The following is a 22669-nucleotide window of genomic DNA, read 5'->3' as shown; positions in this document are numbered from 1 at the left end:
CCATCTTCATCGAGCATCATAAGTACTCAGGATGTATTTGCAGACATAAGAATACATATGCAGTCAATGGCAGTGAATGCAATGCTTGGGATGTATGAGAGATGCCTATGCATGGGGAAATTGTGCTAAGAGATGCTTATGACATGCTCAATTCTGGAATAAGGCTACAAACAGTGAAATTGGATGATTGGGAAATGCATTGTGCCATGTGGGATGATCCTTCAGTCTTACATTGACAAGATGATCCATTGCAACCCCTTTCTTAACCCTCACACGGTGTTGTAAGCAATTTGCTTGCAATTACAGAGGTATACCTACTCCCAGGAACTAAGGTGCACGTCTTGCAGAGTGCCCACATGTCCTACTAAGGGCTTTGATCAGTTTTGGAACTCTATTTGGACTCCACAAGATAATTACAAGTCAAAATAGGTCTCCTACAGGTGTAGATAGGTTGCTGGACTGCACAGTACAGCTGTGCTTTTCTTATTACATAATTTTTTGTATAAAATTTGGGAGTGCATGCTTATGCTCAGTTTGAAGAGGGCATCCTTGGCTCTAGTTGAAAAAAAAAGTATGTCAATCAAAGCTTCCTAGCTCAAGTTACGGGAAAAACAGTGACAAGTGGTGTAACGGGACTGCACCTAACCATGGCAAGGAATAAGGGAAAAACTAAGGCAAATGATGACCTTCAGCAACAAATAAGGGATGCACATGCCCCGAGGGCTGAAACTAACCCTGAGGTGGAAGATGAAGATTATAACCCTGAGGTGGAAGATGAAGATTATTCTCATGGTATGGATAGCTTCAGTGCACTCACTAACACCCTCAGTTCGCATGAGACAAGGCATGCTGAGATGCATAGAGAATTGATGGAAGGCATTAGTCGAATGAAGACTGCTATGAACACCCTTGCTGCCCAGTTCACTAATTGGATGGAATTCCAAATGAAGGGAAAAGAGCAAGAAGAGGAGTCACATGTACATGCTGAAAGAACCACCTTCCCATCAGTTAATGCAAATTATCATGGGTATTATGCACCTGATGCTTATGCTTATGGCCAACATGTATATGCTGATGGTACACACTATGATCTGCATGCATTTTATGAATATGAATAGCAACAACATGCAAATGAACATGAGCAGTATGCAAGTACATCTGGACAGCATGTTAATGCTTATAAACATGATGCACCATGTCATAATGCAAAGTATCATTCCAGTGAGCCTTGGCAGCAGAATGGCTATTATGGGCAACATGCTTATGCTTATGAGCATGCACCTTTTCAGCAACATAGTCATGATTATACATGTAAACCTTTCTTAGTTGAGCAGCCCAATTCTTATGGATGTGACAATAATGGTCATGCTTATCAGTACTCTTCTAGCTTTGATCAGCAGCAAGTTCATAACTACCATGGTACCCCATATCCCAATCAGTTCATACCTCATGATTACCCAAATGTAATGATGAGCTCTTTTCCAAGTGCTGATTGTAAAAGCAATGAGCAAGCTAAACAACAAGACTTGGATAATGAGCAACATGATCAACAAGAAGATGAGCAAGAAGACCAAGAAGATGTACAAGAAAGGAACAATGAAGAGCAAGATGTACAAGCTGATGGCATCTTCGTTGATGAATCACATGAGGCACTCACTGATGTAGATGGTTATGATGAAGGTTTTAGACTCTTGGAGAAACCTCATGATGATATTCTTGAGCATCAGCTTATACTTAATCAAGGTTTACAACAACCATTGAACGCATTTGATAATGAGTACCTTGATCATGGTTATGATGACTCTGATGATTATATAATACATTATTTGGGCATACATGAATATGAAGATGGCATTGTGGTTCCCTATGATCTGGGAGATTATGGATGTGATCATGGACTTGATTATGGGGATACTTCATTGTATCCATTTGATCCGGGGGGACTCGAGTATGTGGTTGATGGGCATTCTCTTCTCTTGGACAATCATTATGACAGAATACCTTTCAATCCATGAGGTTAATGGATTGCTTGGGATCTCATTTAGACCAACATCCATCTTTTTAGTAGACTCTTTTGGCTGAGATCTAGCTAACTATGGCCTTGTTTTCTTCCAGAATGACTGTGCAGACAACACTCTATTTTAAAGCAAAATTTATTCTGTACTATGGAAATCAATGCACACCATACATGGGCTGAAATTATGTCTCGAGAGCTCCATTTTGATGTATAGCACACCCCGTTCGGAGCCTCCCATAGAAAGTTATGATAGATTCACTACAATAGGGTCCTGTAGTAAACAGCTTGTTGTCCACTATCTGCAGCCTGCATTTACTCCAGATATTTGGGTCAAAACTTGTGTTTATAACTCCCCAATAGGGCCCATGTATCGTACATACCCCGTGACCTATCATACATAATAATACATCTTCATTCATCAGTATACCCTTGTAATAATGTAGCAGAGTAGTACCCTGATTGGCCCCTCCCAGTTACCACACGTGCCCAAATTGTTTTTGAGGGCAAAAACCTTCGGGTGGGGATGGAATGTAAGAGAGGGGGACTTAATAACGGGGAAATACTAGCTACACTGGCTGGTATATAAGGTGAGAGAGACTTAATTTTTCATCATCAATTAATTAATACAAGTTTTCTTTCTCCTTCACCTTGCTCTCCAAGCTTCCATGTCTTCTCTCTCTCTCTTCCTGTCTTTCTCTCTCCATTTCTAGTCTTTCTCTCTCCTTGTACCTATCGCTCTCTCTCTCTTCTGCTCTTCTTCTTCTTCTTATCTGCAGTCTTCTCTCTCTTCTTTCTCTCTCCCAGTCCCTCTCCTTGACAAAAGCTACAGTTGACTAACGATAGGGGGGAGGGGCACATGTGTGCCACCTCCAATCCCCTCCTCCCCGCCAACTATTATTTTCACCCCCACTATCACTTCTCTCCAAGGAGAAGCTGACTACATGGCAAGGGGGGCAAAATTGGCCACTTGGATGAGAGGAAAAAATGGGGGGCCTCATGTCACACCACCCCAATAATACCCTTCTCCCCCTATAAAACCCCCCCTTAAGTGAAGGGGATGACCACTTCTCCTTTCCCCTTGCTACTGGATTGAGAGAGAGAGAGAGAGAGAGAGAGAGAGAGAGAGAGAGAGAGAGAGAGAGAGAGAGAGAGAGAGAGAGAGAGAGAGAGAGATAAGAAGAAGAAGAAGAAGAAGAAAGAGAGGTGAGAAGAGAGAGAAGAAGAAGAAGAAGAAGAAGAAGAGGGAGATATATATATATATATATATAGAGAGAGAGAGAGAGAGGGAGGGAGGGAGACTCTTTGAAGGATCTCCTTCTCTTCCACCCTCAGAGGGTGGCCAGACATACTTATCTTTTCTTCGAAATTATCCTCCACCATAGCTTAATTCTCTCCCCAAATTGGCCCTTGCTAATCAAGTGCAAGGCATAGAAGTCTTGTGCAATTCAAGTCCAAGGGAGATGAAGATTGAGAATGGCCCCCAAGTGAAGAATGTCATGCCGCGCAGATGCCAATCCCACAACAACAAGCAACGAAGCCTTGAGCAAAGACATCACTGCCAATCCAATTGCGATACCAGTAGTAAGTAATGAATTTCCAAATTAATAATATGGTTGCTTTGATTCCCGCATGAGATACCTTAGGCTCCATATTATGCCATGCTAGAATAAGTCATTGAAAAGGATAAATCACATCTAAAATATTCGAAGTTGAAGTTTTCGAAGTGCTTGTATCAAGGGAAGTTAATTGCACCTAATTGCTATGTGGCAAATCCATGAATAGCATAAGCAGCATATGCGACTCTAAAGTAATAAGCATTGATAAGTATTCAATTAATCTTCATCTAGGATAATATTTTTTAGGGTTCACAAGGTTACCCTAAGGGTTATGCACATAGATGGTACATGCACGGGAAATATTATATGAAACATACGTCAATGGTACACGAATTGATATTGCATTAAGGTCTTGCAATCATCCTATGAAGGGTTTGCATAAAATAACAGACAATGAGTTTACTTTGTGCTGCCAAACAATGAGTTGATTACAACTTGCACAATAATTTAGGGAATTATTTTACATTGGAAGATAGTCTTGCATCGTTACAAATTTGTCTCGCATTCCTTGCCTTGGCAGAAAGGAAGATAAGGTCAAGTTAAAAGTTTCGCATAGTATTGCGCTAGGGAAAGGCTAAAAGATAAATGTCAATTAGAGAAAAGGCATAAAAGCTCTTGCCAAATTGATTATCTCGCATGGAAATGATAGGACTTATGTCTTATACAACGTTTGAAACCTTAACATATGCCTTAGCCAAGTGTTAAGTAAAATTTTACATGGTATTGCTTCTTGATCCCAAGGGGGAAAGCAAATATGCGATGGAAAGGTTATCGCAACTAATCTTGCAATGTTTGGTAAAGAATACCATTGTTTTATTGGTTGATCTAACAACACCCTAAATGCTTTTACATTCAACTGCTTATTGCATTATGGCTAGATTATTATTCCAAGTGCTTGTGGTTGATGGCAAATTCATGGTCAGGGTTTGTGATGACAAGTTTCCATGGGGATAAAGGAATGTTTTCCTCAAAGATGGTATTAGACTGATTGCCTTGATTGTGCTTGATTCCTAAATGATTTAATTAACGAAAGGATATTTTGCACGGTTGAATCATCTCCAAGATTGCATCGTGGGTTAACTCGAGAAGGGCACTACTCGATTCATGGGCCAAAGGTCGAGTGGTGAAAAGGCCAACCATGGAAATTGTGTTTCACTCTTAGGCCACTTTGGTTCAGGTGGAGCTTTGGACACCCCTTGCCTAGTCTGGAACGGAGTTGAAGATTGCTGTGAGCCCAACGTCTATGGCATTGGAAGATCCTATTGTAGATAATGGATGGAAATTATGGTACCATGCGATTTGGACCGGGTACTTCTGCTGGGCAGAAGGGATATATAATTTCTCGTGTATCGATAAGTGACAAAGATTAACTTGAAGATAAGTTAAGGAACTTGTTTGTCAAAAGGATTGCTTGCTCTATTTTTGTTTATGTGTTGTAAATTACGCAAATGGACCATGTTTCCTAAAAGGCTTAATTAAGGAAGCTACTTTTAAATGTCACACATAAATGTGATAGGACCTAATTAGATAACTAAAGAAAACCTATTGAGGGAAGTGGGTGGGAAAAACCTCGACGGATCCATCTTGTGATAGGGTGGTCAGAGAGAAATGGGAGGCTTCTCACAAGGTCTTACCAGCATTCAACCTTTAGAAATTGTTAGGTTAGAACCCGATTCATGCCATTTTAGGGGACTGGAATGGGACTATGCCCCACAGATAGATATATCGAGCGGCACATCCCTCTCATTTCCCATTCTCTTTGAACGAAGTGTGGTGTGAATTTGCTTTGGATTGGGTTTCTCTGCGCAAAGTAGGATGTCCAAGACCTAGACACTAGAGTGCTCTCAAGAGACCTTGACCCCTAGGAACCTAGATTTCAGGTCGATCCTAGTGGGTTCCATTCCGTTGCAAGGCAGTAGAATCGAGAAACCCTAGGTGACAAACCCCGTAACATTCCATGGGAGTGCCGAGCGGCGTCGCTTAGATTCGTCTCTTGATGGACCGCTAAAAATGTGCTTGGATAGCTGATAGGCAGGCATGTTACTGGTACAAAGGCATAGAAGATTCAACTCAAGCAAGAGTTGAATACTTTGAAGAAAGGAAAAATGTCTATCAATGAGTATGTTTTGAAGGTGAGGAGCACTACTAACACTTTGGCAGCAATCGGTGCAATGCTTGGTGATGATAATTTGGTTTCATCTACTTTGAATGGCCTTAATAATGAGAAGGTTTGAAAATTATTTGTCACTTCTATATATGTATGGAAGCCACTTTCATATTTTGATGAGGTGGTCTCTCTCATGATTACCAAAGAGACTAATATGCAGGGTGACTCATCTAAAAGAAATGGTGAATAGGTCCAAGCATTTTACGTAAGTTAAGAAGAAGACATGGAAGATCCTCTTCTAGAGGCCGTGGTATGGAATGTGCTGGTGATAATGAGAAAAACAGGTTTAATCATCAATTCAGTGAAATACAAGTTTTAGGAGGCCGTGGAAACTTTAGAGACAAGGGGATCTCAAAAGGAAAAGGTGAATGATAGAATAGAAGTTTCGGAAATTTTGCTATTATTTGCCATTATTGTTGCAAAAAAGGTCATATTGCAGCCCATTGTTATGCTAAGAAAGATTATATGCGCAATGATAAATTGCAGCAAGAAAGCTATGCATTGTCTTCACAATACAATGGAGATAAAAATGAGCATGTATTTGCTATGCAACATATGATCAATGCTATTATAGGAAAGGGAACACATGATGATGTATGGTATATTGGTTCAAGTGCATCTAATCATATTTGTAGCGATGCAAGGTTTAGAAAATCCAGGTTATCTACAAATGGGTAATGATTCATGCAATCCAATTTCACACATTAGAAAGGTTTCCTTGTCCTTGAATAATGGCCATACAAAGAGTTTATCATATATATTACATGTGCCATCGAGCACAAAAAAACTAGTGTCTATTGGCCAAATGACAGAGCAAGGGTTGCTGGTTCTATTGGCCTAATGGCATAAATTTTATTGGACATGAAAATGTGTAAAGGCTGAAATTAATGTAGTCCAAAGGATTGGTTATCGAGTTTCTTGCTTTTAGAGTTGCAAAAGTTCACAAAGTGTGTGAAGCATGTCAATATGGTAAGTAGACAAGACAACCTCTTCTATATGATAGAGATGTAAGCAAAAATATACTTGATGTTGTGCATACAAATGTTTGGGGGACTACATAGAATGTATCTCTTGGTGGCAACAAATACTTTGTCATGTTTATTGATGATTGTTCAAGGAAACTGTGGATATATTTCATGAAGGAAAAGAGTGATGTATTTGAGCACTTTAAAACTTTCAAAACTGATGTTGAAACAACAACAGGCTTGAAAATTAAGTGCTTGAGACTAGATGGAGAGAGCGAGTATCTCTCTAATGAGTTTAGTACCTTCTTGGCATCTCATGGAATAAAGAGACAACCTATTTGTGGGTATACCCCACAACAAAATGGGGTTGTAGAAAGAAATAATAGAAATATGGTAGAATTTGCACATGCATTGATGGTTGAAAAAAATATAATAAACATTTTTTGTTTGAAGTTGTTCATACTGCTATCTATATTATGAACAGATATCCCATAGCTGTAATTCATGGGATGATCCCCAAAGAATGCTTTATAGGCAAGAAGCATGATGTGTCACATTTGAAAGTGTTTGGCTGTATTGCATCTGTTCATATGTCAGATGAGCTGCAAAAGAAGCTTGATCCAAAAGCTAAAAAATGTATCTTTAGAGAAAAAAGGGCATCATTGTTATAATCTTGTCACAAGTGAGTTCACAGTGAGTAGGGATGTTATTTTTTATGACATGAGTAGTTGGTATGCATCTAGTAGTGATGTATTAAATGATGATAATGATGATAATTTTGTGTAGAAAGAAAAGCAAGAATCACGAAATCTTATTGGATCAAAAATATCATATGGTACTACATCTACAATTAGCCCTTGGTCTGGGAGACTAAGAAGTAGCCCCACATCTTCAAGTGGATCTACAAGTGTTACAAATAAAGACAAATGAAAGATTTAAAAAAGTGTTGGATGTTAATGATGCATCTACTAGTCATTTGGAATTTGATGGAGATTCTAGTGGTTCAGAGAGTTTGGATAGCGAGCTTGGTATTCCTTCAATCAAGACACCATGTGTATAGAGAGCTCATGATAATGTAAAGGCTCCATTAACTGATCCAATGATACACGAGTCTAGTGGGGTCAAATACCCTATTAAAGATTTGGTTTTGAAGATTCTATAGATCACCATTATGGTTATATGGTAAAGATAGTTGAGGATGTTGAGCCCACCTTGTTTTGAAGATGTTGTTGGTTATGCTCATTGGGATGTAACAAGGGATGAGAAAGTGGTTGCATTAGCCAATAAGACTTGGGATTTGGTACCCTTGCTTAAGGGCAAGAAAGTTATTGGTTGTAAGTGGGTTTACAAAATCAAGCATAATGCAGATGGTTCAGCTAGCAAGTATAAGGCTAAGCTAGTTGCAAAGGGCTATGCCCAAACATATGTCATAGATTATGAAGAGACATTCAGCCCAATTGCTAGGATGGCAACTATTAGATGTGTGATTGCTTTGGTAGCAATCAATAGTTAGAATTTGTAACAAATGGATATCAAGAATGCCTTCTTGAATTGTGAATTGCAAGAAGAGGTGTATATGGAGCAACTAGCAGGTTATGAGGATTTAGAGCATCCCAGATATGTGTGCATGTTAAAGAAAGCACTCTATGTATTAAAGCAAGCACCTTGAGCATGGTATGACAAGATCAAAGCGCATATTGTCAACATGTTGTGACCACTTAGTTTATGTGAGAAAGGGAGATGTAGGCTTGGTCATCATAATCATCTATGTGGATGACTTGATTATTACAGGTGATAATGACAATGGGATCGTTGAAGTTAAGGACTTTTTGATGAAGAAGTTTGAGATAAAGGATTTGAGTGAGCTAATATACTTTCTTGGTATTGAGGTAATATGATGTGATGATGGTATATGACTATCCCAAAGGAAGTATGGCTTGTATATGTTATTCAAATATGGTAGTATAGCATGTAAACCTCTTTCAATACCATCGGAGAAAAATATAAAATTAAGTGCTGATGTTGGGGATGAGATAGAAGACACTACTATGTTGAGCAGGATAGGAGGGAGTTTGATTTACATGATTATCACAAAGCCTGACTTGAGCTATCTTGTTGGCGTTATCACAATCACTTTATGCAAATGCCTAAAAAGCCTCAATTGGATGCATTTAGATGCATATTGAAGTATGTAAAGTTCACTTTAAATTATGGACTTTTTTATGAGGCAGGTAAAGATGTACATGTGTTTAGATACGTAGATGTAGATTAGATTAGTAGCATGTCATCAGACAGAATATCTACCAATGGATTCATGTTTTTCCTTGGTAGTAAAATATTTACATGGAGCAACAAAAAGCAATCTATAGCTGCTTTATCAAGTACAAAGGTTGAGTATAGAGGTGTTGCCTATGGCAACACATGAGGTTGTATGACTGAGAAAGTTATTGGGTGATTTGGATGTGCAAGGAGGTGGTCCAATTGTTGTCATTCATTCCACCTCCAATTGTTGTCGTTCATTGTGACAACATGAGCAATATATAGCTAGCTAGAAACCCATTATTCCAATTTTTTTCATTCATTGTGACAACATGAGCAATATATAGCTAGGATATTATTACATGCTAGGACAAAATACATTGAGGTGTATAACCACTTTGTGAGAGAGGAGGTACTTGTAGGAGAGATTAACTTGGTATATGTCAGCACATAGAATTAGATAGCTAACATTTTCACAAAGCCATTTGGGTGCAGAGAAGATTTGAACTTTTTGAAGCTTACTTGGAGTTATAGAGATATAGTTGAGCTTGAGGGGGAGTGTTGAGATTGCAAGCTCAACACCTATAGGCATTGATGATGAACTACCTGGTTAGTTGGGTCCATACATCTACACTTAGCACATTGGTAGTCATTATGATCCTCACATGGCCACTGACTCATTACTTATTATATTTAGTTTGTTACACCTATCTACAGCTAGCATAATTATAGCACCAGTCAAATAGTATAGTTAGTTATGTATTGTTTGACTTAATAGGACACTTTCCTTTATTTTGTGTCTTATCTATACTTTGTGTACATTATATTGTGGATGGAAGAAAAAGAAAAAACCAGTAAGAAAACATTTTGGCCTCCATCTCTCTTCTTATATTCTTGAGTGGGCTTTCTCTTGTGTGTGTATGTTGTGTGTTTGGTATAGTGGCTCAAGTCTGTCCTCCCACCACATGATTATTGACAATTTTTTAGCTATAATGACTTTGAGCTAGTGCATCCCATAGATATTAGTCCTAGCATCCACGTGATATTGCAAAGTGCTATGGGCAAAGAAGTGGAGAAAGGGATCATGGCACTATTTCGAGATCACTAAAAACAAAGTCAAGGGAGAATATTTTCTCAGCTCCTAGTTCCTCTTTTGGCTATCCCATTTCAAAATTCATCCTAGCTTCTGGGAGTGGCCTTTGCCTTTCAAATTCACTCGTGTGCTCTTGTGATTATCCCTCCTTGAAGCTCAATACGTCCACCTCTTTGACCATTAGCCCTGCCCTTAGCAAATAATCTAGTTTCCCTTTTTATCTTAGGCAAGTATGGGCTTATTGCTCTGTGGGAAATCTCCAACTTTTTCTTAATTGCTTCAATGGCCTCCTCCTGCTTTGACTTTGTGACAACCATTACAGTGCTAAGGAAGGCACATTGTTGGGCTTTTAGTATTGTTTGTGTGGACTCTACCCTATGCTCTGCAAACACTCTATTTCCTTCTGCAAGGGCCAGGCGGCTTGCTAGCTCTTTCACTCTTCTCTCACTCCTTTGCAACCCATCTGTTGGCCTTTTGTTGCATCTCCTTTAAGCTCTTATTCTGTCTTTGCACTAGGGCCACTATGGTTGGTTCTTATGCTTTCCACTTTTTAGTTATTGTCTCCTTCTCCTTCTTTAAGTATTCGATCTCTCTCTCTAACCTCCCTTGCTCTTTCATTTCCATCATCAACCTACCTAGCATTTCATCCATTTGTTTTCTATGCTCCTTTTCTTATAGGACTTTGGCTGCTTCTTCTGCTGCGAGTTGATCCATATCTTGTTGGATCTTGTCCATTTTCCCTATTAGTTCTTCATTCTGCACTATGAGGAGTTTGTATTCTTTGCAAGCTGATCAGCTCCTAATGCTCTTCCTCAAGCCCCTTTCGCCACTTATCTTATTCTCCTTCTTTAGTCTTGAGCTCTACTTTTAGTTCACTTATTTCTTTCCAGTAGCTTTCCACTTGGCGTGTTTTCTCTAGCTAGAAGATTGGCATAGCCTCCTTTGTGGCCTCAAGCTCAGCAATAGCAATTTTCTTTTCTTCTTTTGCCCTCTCTAGCTGTGATAGGAGTTCCTTGACATAGTCATCGTAATGTGTAGACGACAATGGTGTTGTAGGAGTAGTCATTGTGGATGCTTCTATTTTCTGCCTTTTAGGGTCCTGTCTAGACTCCACATCCACAACTGCCAGTCTTTTTGTTCCAGTCACTAGGGCCCCTCTATTCCAGCTTGAACTATTTTTTTGTCAATCAGAAATTGCACCCATGCCACAAGGTTGTTGGCATCCACCATGGTAAAAGAGACTTGGGTGGGTGCAGAGACTGGGTGGTGGGCACTAAGGCAGGTGGATGGGGTTAGTGAGACCCTTGCCCTTGCCCTTGACTACTGTAGATGGCATGTCTTTGGGTGCTTGGGAGATTGTGCTTGGGTGCTCTTCTTCATGAGGGCTCTGTCAAGATTGTGGGAGAGAAGGAAGGAGTCTCACTTGTAGCTTTCTTGCTTGCACAATGGGGGAATACACACAAGGGTGGAGGCTGAAAACAGTTTTTCTCTTCTTAGTTGTGTAAGCCAAAAGAACTCTCATACATAGAAATAGAAGAACCCTATATATGGGTCTCAAACCAAACTCAACTAACTAAGGTGGCATACTAACTGAGCCACGATCTAGAGTAGATAAGGATAGCTGTCATCTAGCTATTATTCATGAGCGGTGTACCAACCGCATCTGCCAACTGACACGTCGGTGACATAAATGCACAACGGTCACCCTGGCATATCACGAGTGGAGCTCGATATCTCAACACTCCCCCTCGAGCTCAATCCCAATTCCTACACACCAAGCAGATCTCTGAACTTGCGCAGCTTCCCTACACCCAATGCCTTCGTGAATATGTCAGCTACCTGATCCTCTGTGCTGACATAAACTAGATCAATAAGACCTAGTAAAACCCTCTCTCGCACATAGTGATAATGCACCTCAATGTGCTTTGTTCTAGCATGATAGATTGGGTTATTTGCCAAGTGTATACTACTCATGTTGTCACAATAAATGACAACTGGCCCATCTGTAGGAGGTTGATGCATATCATAAAGTAGCTTATGCAACCAAGCTACCTCACATGCAGCCATTGCTGCGCCCCTGTACTCAGCCTCTGTGCTGGATAAGACAACTGTAGGCTATTTCTTGCTGCTCCAAGTGACTGCAGCACTTCCAAAAGAGAACACATATCCACTGGTAGATCGTCTATCAGAAATGCTACCAGCCTAATCAGCATCAGTGTATCCATGCAATTGTATCTGAACCCCAGTCTCATAAAATAGTCCATACTGCAATGTGGACTTCACATACCTGAGTATGCGTCTAGCCGCATCCAAATGCGGTTTCCTTGGAGCCTGCATAAACAGACTTACCAATCCAACAGCATAGCTCAAATCTGGCCTGGTAATAGTCATATAAATCAAGCTTCCTACTATGCGTTTGTACATAGTAGGGTCTTCCAGAAGCTCACCTGCATCTGTGCTCAACTTCACATTCTGCTCCAAAGGAACTGAAATAGGCTTACAGCCTATCATCCCATATTTGGACAGCATGTCCAATCCATACTACCTCTGCAAGAGCTGTATCCCACTTGGTGATCTAATCACCTCAATGCCCAAGAAATAACGTAGCTCTCCCAAAATCCTTCATCTCAAACTTCTGCTTCAATAGCATTTTCACATGAAGGATATCTTCATCACTGTCACCTGTCATAATCAAATCATCAACATAAATGACAAGTAGCATAATACCTTTCTCTGTTTTTCTTACATAAAGTGAGAAATCTGCCTTGGAAATCTGAAAGCCAATAGTGACAAGATACTATCCTATCTTGTCAGACCATGTTCTAGGTGCTTGCTTCAAGCCATATAAGGCTTTCTTCAACCTGCAAACAAACTCAGGATGAACAGCATGCACATAACCTGGTGGCTGCTCCATATAGACCTCTTCTTGCAAATCACCATACAAGAAGGCATTCTTTACATCAATCTGATGTAAAGACCATCCCTTTGATGCAGCTATAGCAATGACTGCTCTTACGGTTGCCATCCTTGCAACCGGACTGAATGTTTCTTCATAATCAATGCCATATGTTTGTGCATACCCCTTGACTACTAATCTTGCCTTGTATCTGTTCACAAAACCATCTGCATTGTACTTCACCTTATAAACCCACTTACAGCCAATTGCATTCTTACCTTTAGGCAAAGGTACCAATTCCCATGTAGCATTTGCTTCCAAGGCATCCATTTCTTCATCCATGGCTTTCTCCCATTTTTCTTTTCCCATGGCTTGCTCAAAAGAAGTGGGTTCTGGTTCATGTATCACTTTGACCATATAGGCATAGTGAATGGCTGTAAATCCATCATATTTCAACCTATCCACAGGATATCTAGCTCTGGTAGACCTACGCAAAGTAGGTTCACTCCTAGGTGTTCTCAAAACATCCCTAGTCTTCCTTACTCCAGGTGTAACAATAGAAGGAATACCCAACTCATCATCAATGCTCTGTTCTGAGCCACTGGATTCACCATCCACATAAGAGTGAGCTGCATTCACATCAAACATGGGCTGATCTACCTTCTCTTTTCCTTTTTGTGATACTTGCATACCACTATCTGCATTGCTTTGGAAAGATTCTCCTGATCTCAATCTGTCTGTCCATGGCAAAGAATGTGAACCACTGCTAGAGTACACTATCCACTAATATTTTGTGACTGCTGCTGTTGATCCGGGTTTTTTACAACCCAGATTATTACCACAAAATTTGGCCAAACCCCTATCAAGATCTTACCATATCACTTTGGGTTTACTCTTCAAGCACTAGGTATGCTACATTGCTTCTCGATTATGATAACTCTAGCAAATGGGGGGAACAAGTTCTTAGAAGGCATGTCAATGTAAAGGGTCAAAGGAATGGTTATCTTAGTGAAGATGAAAATGGATTACACCTAGGAATTTAGTGAATGCATAGATTTTTCAAAGGACTAGCCTCCAACTACACATGGACTCCGTCTGCATCACTAAGATTTGGAATCTATCACCATCATTAGAGGACACCTCACCCTAGCACACAAGTCAATATCCACATCATGGTGTCATTTGGATCTTGCACAAAAGCTTACAAGCATGGACCCCTTTTGTCACATGCTTATATGTATTTAGATATATATGGGAGACTAAAGTCAAAGCAGCTTTTGGAATACTTTTTTTATAATCTCAATAACTCCCAAGAAAAAATGAATTTCAAGAAAATTCTCGTGATGGCCGATCGGTTTCGACCTGGTCTACAAAGTTGCAGAAGAAACTTTTTTCAAATTCCTCACAGATTTGAAGTTACGAAGGCGCAGACTGCTAGCTACATGCAATTTTCTTCTCTGTTTCACCACATCAACTTTCCACTCTGTCCTTCTTGTAAATATATTATAATAATGTGCTTTGGGCACCCACCTCTTGTAATCTAGCTCAATTTCTCTATTTTGTCTACCATCACCCTTGGCTTTTTGCATGATGACCAAGGTGGGGACTTGTCCTATCCACTATTCTCCATATTTTCAAAGATGCCATACATCATCTAAGATTATGTTAATCAAGAAGATTAGCTTAATCTAATCCCTCATGGAGGCTATATAAAGAGCCCATGGAGAATGAAGAGGGGGGGAGGGAGGACAATAACAAGTCCATGAGAGCATTCTAGAATATCCTCATCTCTTTGAGATAAGCTATGAGTAAGATTTTTTATTATGTAGTACAATGGCAAGCTTCCTCTACCTCTTCTCCTATTATCTCCCTCTCTTCTCATCTTATCATTCCATGTAGCATAATGGCAAGCTTCTTCTACCTCTTCTCCTCTTGTCTCCCTCTTCTCTCATCTCTCTCTCTTATATTCCAATATGGTGTCTAGTACATATATTCTCTCTTGTAAATTTGTGTCTTGGTTCTCTTGATTCTCTTTGAGAAAAGGGATGTCCTAGCCCATCCTCCCTTTGGCTAGGTGGTGCCCCTCTTTAGTTCTCTTAGTGAGGACTGGAGGTTGGATGGGTAAGAGGCAACCCGTTCATCATTTCATCCCTCACTGTGAATTCTGTGCAGCATTACCACTTTGTGCATCTACATCATCAATCACATTTACTGGTTTATACCAGCTACTTATCTCATCAAAAACAACATCTCTACTCACTGTAAAGTTACGAGTAGAAGGGTTATAGCATCTATACCCTTTCTACTGCAAAGAGTAACCAATAAAGATGCACTTCTCAGCTTTTGGATCCAACTTGGATCTCAACTCATCTGGCACATGAACATAGGCAATGCAGCCAAAAATCTTCAAATGAGAAATATCTGGTTTTCTAACAGTATACCTCTCCTCTGGAGTCATCCCATGTATTGCTACAGTGGGAGTCCTGTTCATTATGTAGACTGATGTAGCAACTGCTTCAGCCTAGTAAAAATCTGGCAAGTCTTTTTCGTTGAGCATGGCACGAGATACCTCTCCAATATGCCTGTTTTTCCTTTCTGCAATTCCATTTTGTTGTGGGGTATGACTGCATGAATATTGCTGATTTATGCCATGCTCCTGCAAAAACCTTGCAAACTCATTTGAGAGGTACTCTTCCCCTCCATCTGACCTTAGGCGTTTTATTTGCAGGCCTGTTTCTTTTTCAACCATAGCTTTAAGAGTTTTTAAATTCCCAAAAACTTCACTTTTCTTTTTCATAAAATACACCCAAACTTTTCTGCTATAGTCATCAATAAAAGTGACAAAATAATGACAGTCTCCAAGAGATGCAGCTTTAGTAGTCCACACATCAGAGTGGATTAATTCCAATGGCTTCCTACTCTCTTGAACATGTCTAGGAAATGGTTTCCTTGCCTGTTTTCCAAACTGACAGGCTTCACATACCTTATGCATTTTTGCAACCTTGAATTTAGGAAATCTTGCAACAATATTTTGGGCTTGCATTGATTTAAGTCGTTGTACATTAACATGACCAATGCGTTTATGCCAGATATCAATATCTGCAACTACACATGTCCCATGTGCAAACATTGCTGCACTCAATTCAGACATGTTTGCATCCAACGTAAACATTCTGCCCTTCTTCTTTCCTTTTGCTATCAAGCGACCTTTATTTTTCATATCCTCAACAAAGCATCCATGAGGATTAAATCTGACCTACAAGCCCTGCTCAACCATTTGACCAACAGAAACCAGATTCTTGGTGATATTCGGGACATGAAATACATCGGACAGGTATTTCTTTTTCCCATCCTACATAGACAAAGGAAATTTTCCAATCTGCACAATAGGATGTGCAGTATCATCACCAGTCTCCACAAGTCCTGGTTTTTCCATTTTCCTTGCATCCTCCATCCATTCTGCATGACCTATCATGTGGTTTGATGCACCTGAGTCAACATACCACACTTCGTTGCTTTCTTCTACACTTGTCACAGAATTATTCATGTGTTGTACCATAAACAAATGCTCATTTCTGTCATCACCATGTCTACTAGAAGATGCATAATTTCCTTGTTGCAGTTTTCCATTCATGATGTCATTCTGCTTTTTATAGCAGTCTTTAGCCATATGACCCATTTTACCACAGTAGTAGCATTCAATATTACTGTTTGCATTTTGGCCTCTTTGCCATCCACCACGACCTCTTTGGCTCCCCCTGCCTCTAGAGTTACCACGTCCTCCTCCATATGACTGGTTTTCTTGAGTCTGCTGCATATTTTGACTTCTACCACGGCCTCCAAATCAGCCTCCTCTACCTCTGCCTCTACCTCTTCTAGCATTTGAGTAGAAGACAGCTTCTTTTGAAGTTCCTCCTGAAGAAGATGCACCACCATTTCTCTGCTCCTCAGAAATTAGAAGAGCAATCAACTCCTCAAAATCAGGAAATCTTTCACGGACGGAAATGGATGTTTGGAACTGTGCATAATCCTTTCCTAGACCATTCAAGGTCACTGAGACTAAATCATCATCTTCCACTGGCGACCCAATGGAAGCAAGTGCATCTGCAATCTTCTTTACCTTCATGTGGTAGTCGTTGATGCTCATATTTTCTCTTTGCACACTATGCAACTCTTGCTTGAGCTGCATTTTCCTGGCTTGCGTATTTGTGCTATATATTTTTGACAAAGTATCCCATGCCTCCTTTGGTGTACTTGCATCTTGAATATGCACAATCATAGAGTTTGAAATACTGATAGACAGTCAATACATAACTTTCCTGGCTCTCTCATGCCATGCTTTAAATGCCTGCATTTGCTGTTGATTGGGAACATCAGGAAGAACTGGTTCTTCTTCATTTCCTGCAACAAATTCCCAATATCCTTTTCCCATAAGAAAATTCGTCATTCTAAACATCCATGCTTGGAAGTTGTTCTTGTCAAGCTTTTCAGTGACAATCTGTGAAAGAGAATCAGACGCCATTACAGAACACTGCAAAAAATTATGTCACTGCAAAAAACACAGCTTCACCCTCACAAGGGCAAATCTGCAAAACTGGCGAAACTGGTATTTGACCACACAGTCACTTCCTAGTGACGATTTTGCATAAACAGGAACCAAGGATGATTTTGTAACTCCCAATGTCTCTGCACACAAGCATACGATGCAATTTATGTGATAACTTTTCACCAACCTGTAGAACAGTGGTCGCACAGCATAAAACAAGGCCTTTTCCTGAGTGCGTACAGAAAACTTCCGCCTCCAAAATAGGCCCCGAGATGGCTTCACCGCGAAGGGCGTCTCAACCTGAGACAATGCACTCTTGCAATTTTCGGCTGTGCTAGCCCTCTCCCGCAACATATACTGCCCTCTTGCTTCACCGCGAAGGGCGTCTCTATCAAGTTGTGGGAGAGAAGGAAGGAGTCTCACTTGAAGCTTTCTTGCTTGCACAATGGGGGAATACACACACGGGTGGAGGCTGAAAACAGTTTTCCTCTTCTTAGTTGTGTAAGCCAAAAGAACTCAAGTACAAAGAAATAGAAGAACCCTATATATGGGTCTCAAACCAAACTCAACTAACTAAGGCGGCATACTAACTGAGCCATGAACTAGAGTAGATAAGGATAGCTATCATGTAGCTATTATTCATGGGCAGTGTACCAACCGTGTCTGCAACTGACAAATCGGTGACATAGATACACAACGGTCACCCTGGCGTATCACGAGTGGAGCTCGATATCTCCACAGTCTCAACCTGAGACAATGCACTCTTGCAATTTTTGGCTGTGCTACCTGCAGAGCTCTGCTCCCAAAACAAAAAATGAAAGCAACACTGCTCCTCTTACCAGAACACCGCAAGCTTGGCTTGCTTTCTTGAGCTCCTTACCACGAACAAGGCTCTAATACCATGTCAAGATTGTGGAAGAGAAGGAAGGAGTCTCACTTGTAGCTTTCTTGCTTGCACAATGGGGGAATACACACAAGGGTGGAGGCTGAAAACAGTTTTTCTCTTCTTAGTTGTGTAAGCCAAAAGAACTCTCGTACATAGAAATAGAAGAACCCTATATATGGGTCTCAAATCAAACTCAACTAACTAAGGTGGCATACTAACTGAGCCACGAACTAGAGTAGATAAGGATAGTTGTCATCTAGCTATTATTCATGAGCGGTGTACCAACCGCATCTGCAACTGACACGTCGGTGACATAAATGCACAACGGTCACCCTGGCATATCACGAGTGGAGCTCGATATCTCAACAGGCTCATGTCCGTTAGCTCTCCTTCCCTTGGGGGTTGCTTCACTAAGAGGTAGATGGCCAGAGCTATGTCTTCTTCTTCCTTCCTCCTTAACTCCTCGGCCTCTCGCTTTTCTTTCCTCCTGCTCTCCTCTTCAGCATTCCTGGATTCTTATTTTATTCTTTTCATCTCCTTCTTTTCTCTTCTCTTTCTTCTATCTATGCAGGATGGGAAAAAGAAATACATGTCCGATGTATTTCATGTCCCGAATATCACCAAGAATCTGGTTTTTGTTGGTCAAATGGTTGAGTAGGGCTTGCAGGTCAGATTTCATCCTCATGGATGCTTTGTTGAGGATATGAAAAATAAAGGTCGCTTGATAGCAAAAGGAAAGAAGAAGGGCAGAATGTTTACATTGGATGTAGACATGCCTGAATTGAGTGCAGCAATGTTTGCACATGGGACTGGTGTAGTTGCAGATATTGATATCTGGCATAAACGCATTGGTCATGTTAGTGTACAGTGACTTAAATCAATGCAAGCCCAAAATATTGTTGCAGGATTGCCCAAATTCAAGGTTGCAGAAATGCATAAGATATGTGAAGCCTGTCAGTTTGGAAAACATGCAAGGAAACCATTTCCTAGACATGTTCAAGAGAGTAAGAAGCCATTGGAATTAATCCACTCTGATGTGTGGACTACTAAAGCTGCATCTCTTGGAGGCTGTCATTATTTTGTCACTTTTATTGATGACTATAGCAGAAAAGTTTGGGTGTATTTTATGAAAAAGAAAAGTGAAGTTTTTGGGCATTTCAAAACCCTTAAAGCTATGGTTGAAAAAGAAACAGGCCTGCAAATAAAATGCCTAAGGTCAGATGGAGGGGGAGAGTATCTCTCAAATGAGTTTGCAAGGTTCCTGCAGGAGCATGGCATAAAGCAGCAATATTCATGCAGTCATACCCCACAACAAAATGGAATTGCAGAAAGGAAAAACAGGCATATTGGGGAGGTATCTCGTGCCATGCACATGAAAAAGACTTGCCAGATTTTTATTGGGCTAAAGCAGTTGCTACAGCAGTCTACATAATGAATAGGACTCCCACTGCAACAATACATGGAATGACTCCAGAGGAGAGGTATACTGGTAGGAAACCAGATATTTCTCATTTGAAAATTTTTGGTTGCATTGCCTATGTACATGTGCCAGATGAGTTGAGATCCAAGTTGGATCCAAAAGCTGAGAAGTGTATCTTTATTGGTTACTCTCTGCAGCAAAAAGGGTATAGATGCTATAACCCTTCTACTCGTAAGTTTACAGTGAGCAGAGATGTTGTTTTTGATGAGATGAGTAGCTGGTATAAACTAGTAAATGTGATTGATGATGTAGATGCACAAAATGGTAATGCTGCACAGAATTCACAGCAGCAGTCACAAAATATTAGTGGACTTGGAGTGTCCTCTAGCAGTGGTTCACATTCTTCACCATGAACAGGCAGATTGAGATCAGGAGAATCTTCTCAAAATAATGTAGATAGTGGTATGCAAGTATCACGAAAAGGAAAAGAGAAGGTTGATCAGCCCATGTTTGATGTGAATGCAGGTCACTCTTATGTGGATGGTGAATCCAGTGGCTCAGAACAGAGCATTGATGATGAGTTGGGTATTCCTTCTATTGTTACACCTGGAGTAAGGAAGACCAGGGATGTTTTGAGAGCACCTGGGAGTGAACCTACTTTGCGCAGGTCTACAAGAGCTAGGTATCTTGTGGATAGGCTGAAATATGATGGATTTATAGCCATTCACTATGCATATATGGTCAAAGTGATACATGAACCAGAACCCACTTCTTTTGAGTAAGCCATGGGAAAAGAAAAATGGGAGAAAGCCATGGATGAAGAAATGGATGCCTTGGAAGCAAATGCTACATGGGAATTGGTACCTTTGCCTAAATGTAAAAATGCAATTGGTTGTAAGTGGGTTTATAAGGTGAAGCACAATGCAGATGGTTCTGTGAACAGATATAAGGCAAGATTAGTAGTCAAGGGGTATGCACAAACATATGGCATTGACTATGAAGAAACATTCAGTCTGGTTGCAAGGATGGCAATTGTAAGAGCAGTCATTGCCATGGCTGCATCAAAGGGATGGTCTTTACATCAAATGGATGTAAAGAATGCCTTCTTGCATGGTGATTTGCAAGAAGAGGTCTATATGGAGCAGCCACCAGGTTATGTGCATGCTATTCATCCTGAGTTTGTTTGTAGGTTGAAGAAAGCCTTGTATGGCTTGAAGCAAGCACCTAGAGCATGGTCTGACAAGATAGGACAGTATCTTGTCACTATTGGCTTTCAGATTTCCAAGGCAGATTTCTCACTTTATGTGAGAAAAACAAAGAAATGTATTATGCTACTTGTCATTTATGTTGATGATTTGATTATGACAGGTGACAGTGATGAAGATATCCTTCATGTGAAAATGCTATTGAAGCAAAAGTTTGAGATGAAGGATTTGGGAGAGCTGCGTTATTTCTTGGGCATTGAGGTGATTAGATCACCAAGTGGGATATAGCTCTTGCAGAGGCAGTATGGATTGGACATGTTGTCCAAATATGGGATGACAGGCTGTAAGCCTATTTCAGTTCCTTTGGAGCAGAATGTGAAGCTGAGCACAGATGCAGGTGAGCTTCTAGAAGACCCTACTATGTACAGACGCATAGTAGGAAGTTTGATTTATATGACTATTACCAGGCTAGATTTGAGCTATGCTGTTGGATTGGTAAGTCAGTTTATGCAGGCTCCAAGGAAACCACATTTGGATGTGGCTAGACGCATACTCAGGTATGTGAAGTCCACATTGCAGTATGGACTATTTTATGAGACTGGGGTTCAAATACAGTTGCATGGATACACTGATGCTAATTGGGCTGGTAGTATTTCTGATAGACGATCTACCAATGGATATGTGTTCTCTTTTGGGAGTGCTGCAGTCACTTGGAGCAGCAAGAAACAGCCTAAAGTTGCCTTGTCGAGCACAGAGGCTGAGTACAGGGGTGCAGCAATGGCTGCATGTGAGGTAGCTTGGTTGCATAAGCTACTTTATGATATGCATCAGTCTACAGATGGGCCAGTTGTCATTTATTGTGACAACATGAGTAGTATACACTTGGCAAATAACCTAGTCTATCATGCTAGAACAAAGCACATTGAGGTGCACTATCACTATGTGCGAGAGAGGGTTTTACTAGGTCTTATTGATCTAGTTTATTGTAGCACAGAGGATCAGGTAGCTGACATATTCACGAAGGCATTGGGCGCAGAGAAGCTGCGCAAGTTCAGAGACCTGCTTGGTGTGCAGGAATTGGGATTGAGATCGAGGGGGAGTGTTGAGATATCGAGCTCCACTCGTGGTACGCCAGGGTGATCGTTGTGTATTTATGTCACCGACTTGTCAGTTGCAGACGCGATTGGTACACCGCCCATGAATAATAGCTACATGATATCTATCCTTATCTACTCTAGTTCGTGGCTCAGTTAGTATGCCACCTTAGTTAGTTGAGTTTGGTTTGAGACCCATATATAGGGTTCTTCTATTTCTTTGTACTAGAGTTCTTTTGGATTACACAACTAAGAAGAGGAAAACTGTTTTCAGCCTCCACCCTTGTGTGTATTCCCCCATTGTGCAAGCAAGAAAGCTTCAAGTGAGACTCCTTCCTTCTCTCCCACAATCTTGACAGAAGCTTGATCCAGAGGCAGAAAAATGTACCTTTATTGGATACTCTTTAGAGCAGAAAGGGTATCGTTGTTATAACTCTGTCACATGTAAGTTCAGAGTGAGCAGGGATGTCATCTTTAATGAAATGAGCAGTTGGTATGCATCTAG

The sequence above is a fragment of the Lygodium microphyllum genome, chromosome 30 (assembly GCF_053477565.2).
Source record: "Lygodium microphyllum isolate KBCC chromosome 30, Lygodium_microphyllum_v1.1.10, whole genome shotgun sequence".
NCBI lineage: Eukaryota > Viridiplantae > Streptophyta > Polypodiopsida > Schizaeales > Lygodiaceae > Lygodium > Lygodium microphyllum.
This window is presented reverse-complemented; position numbering follows the sequence as displayed.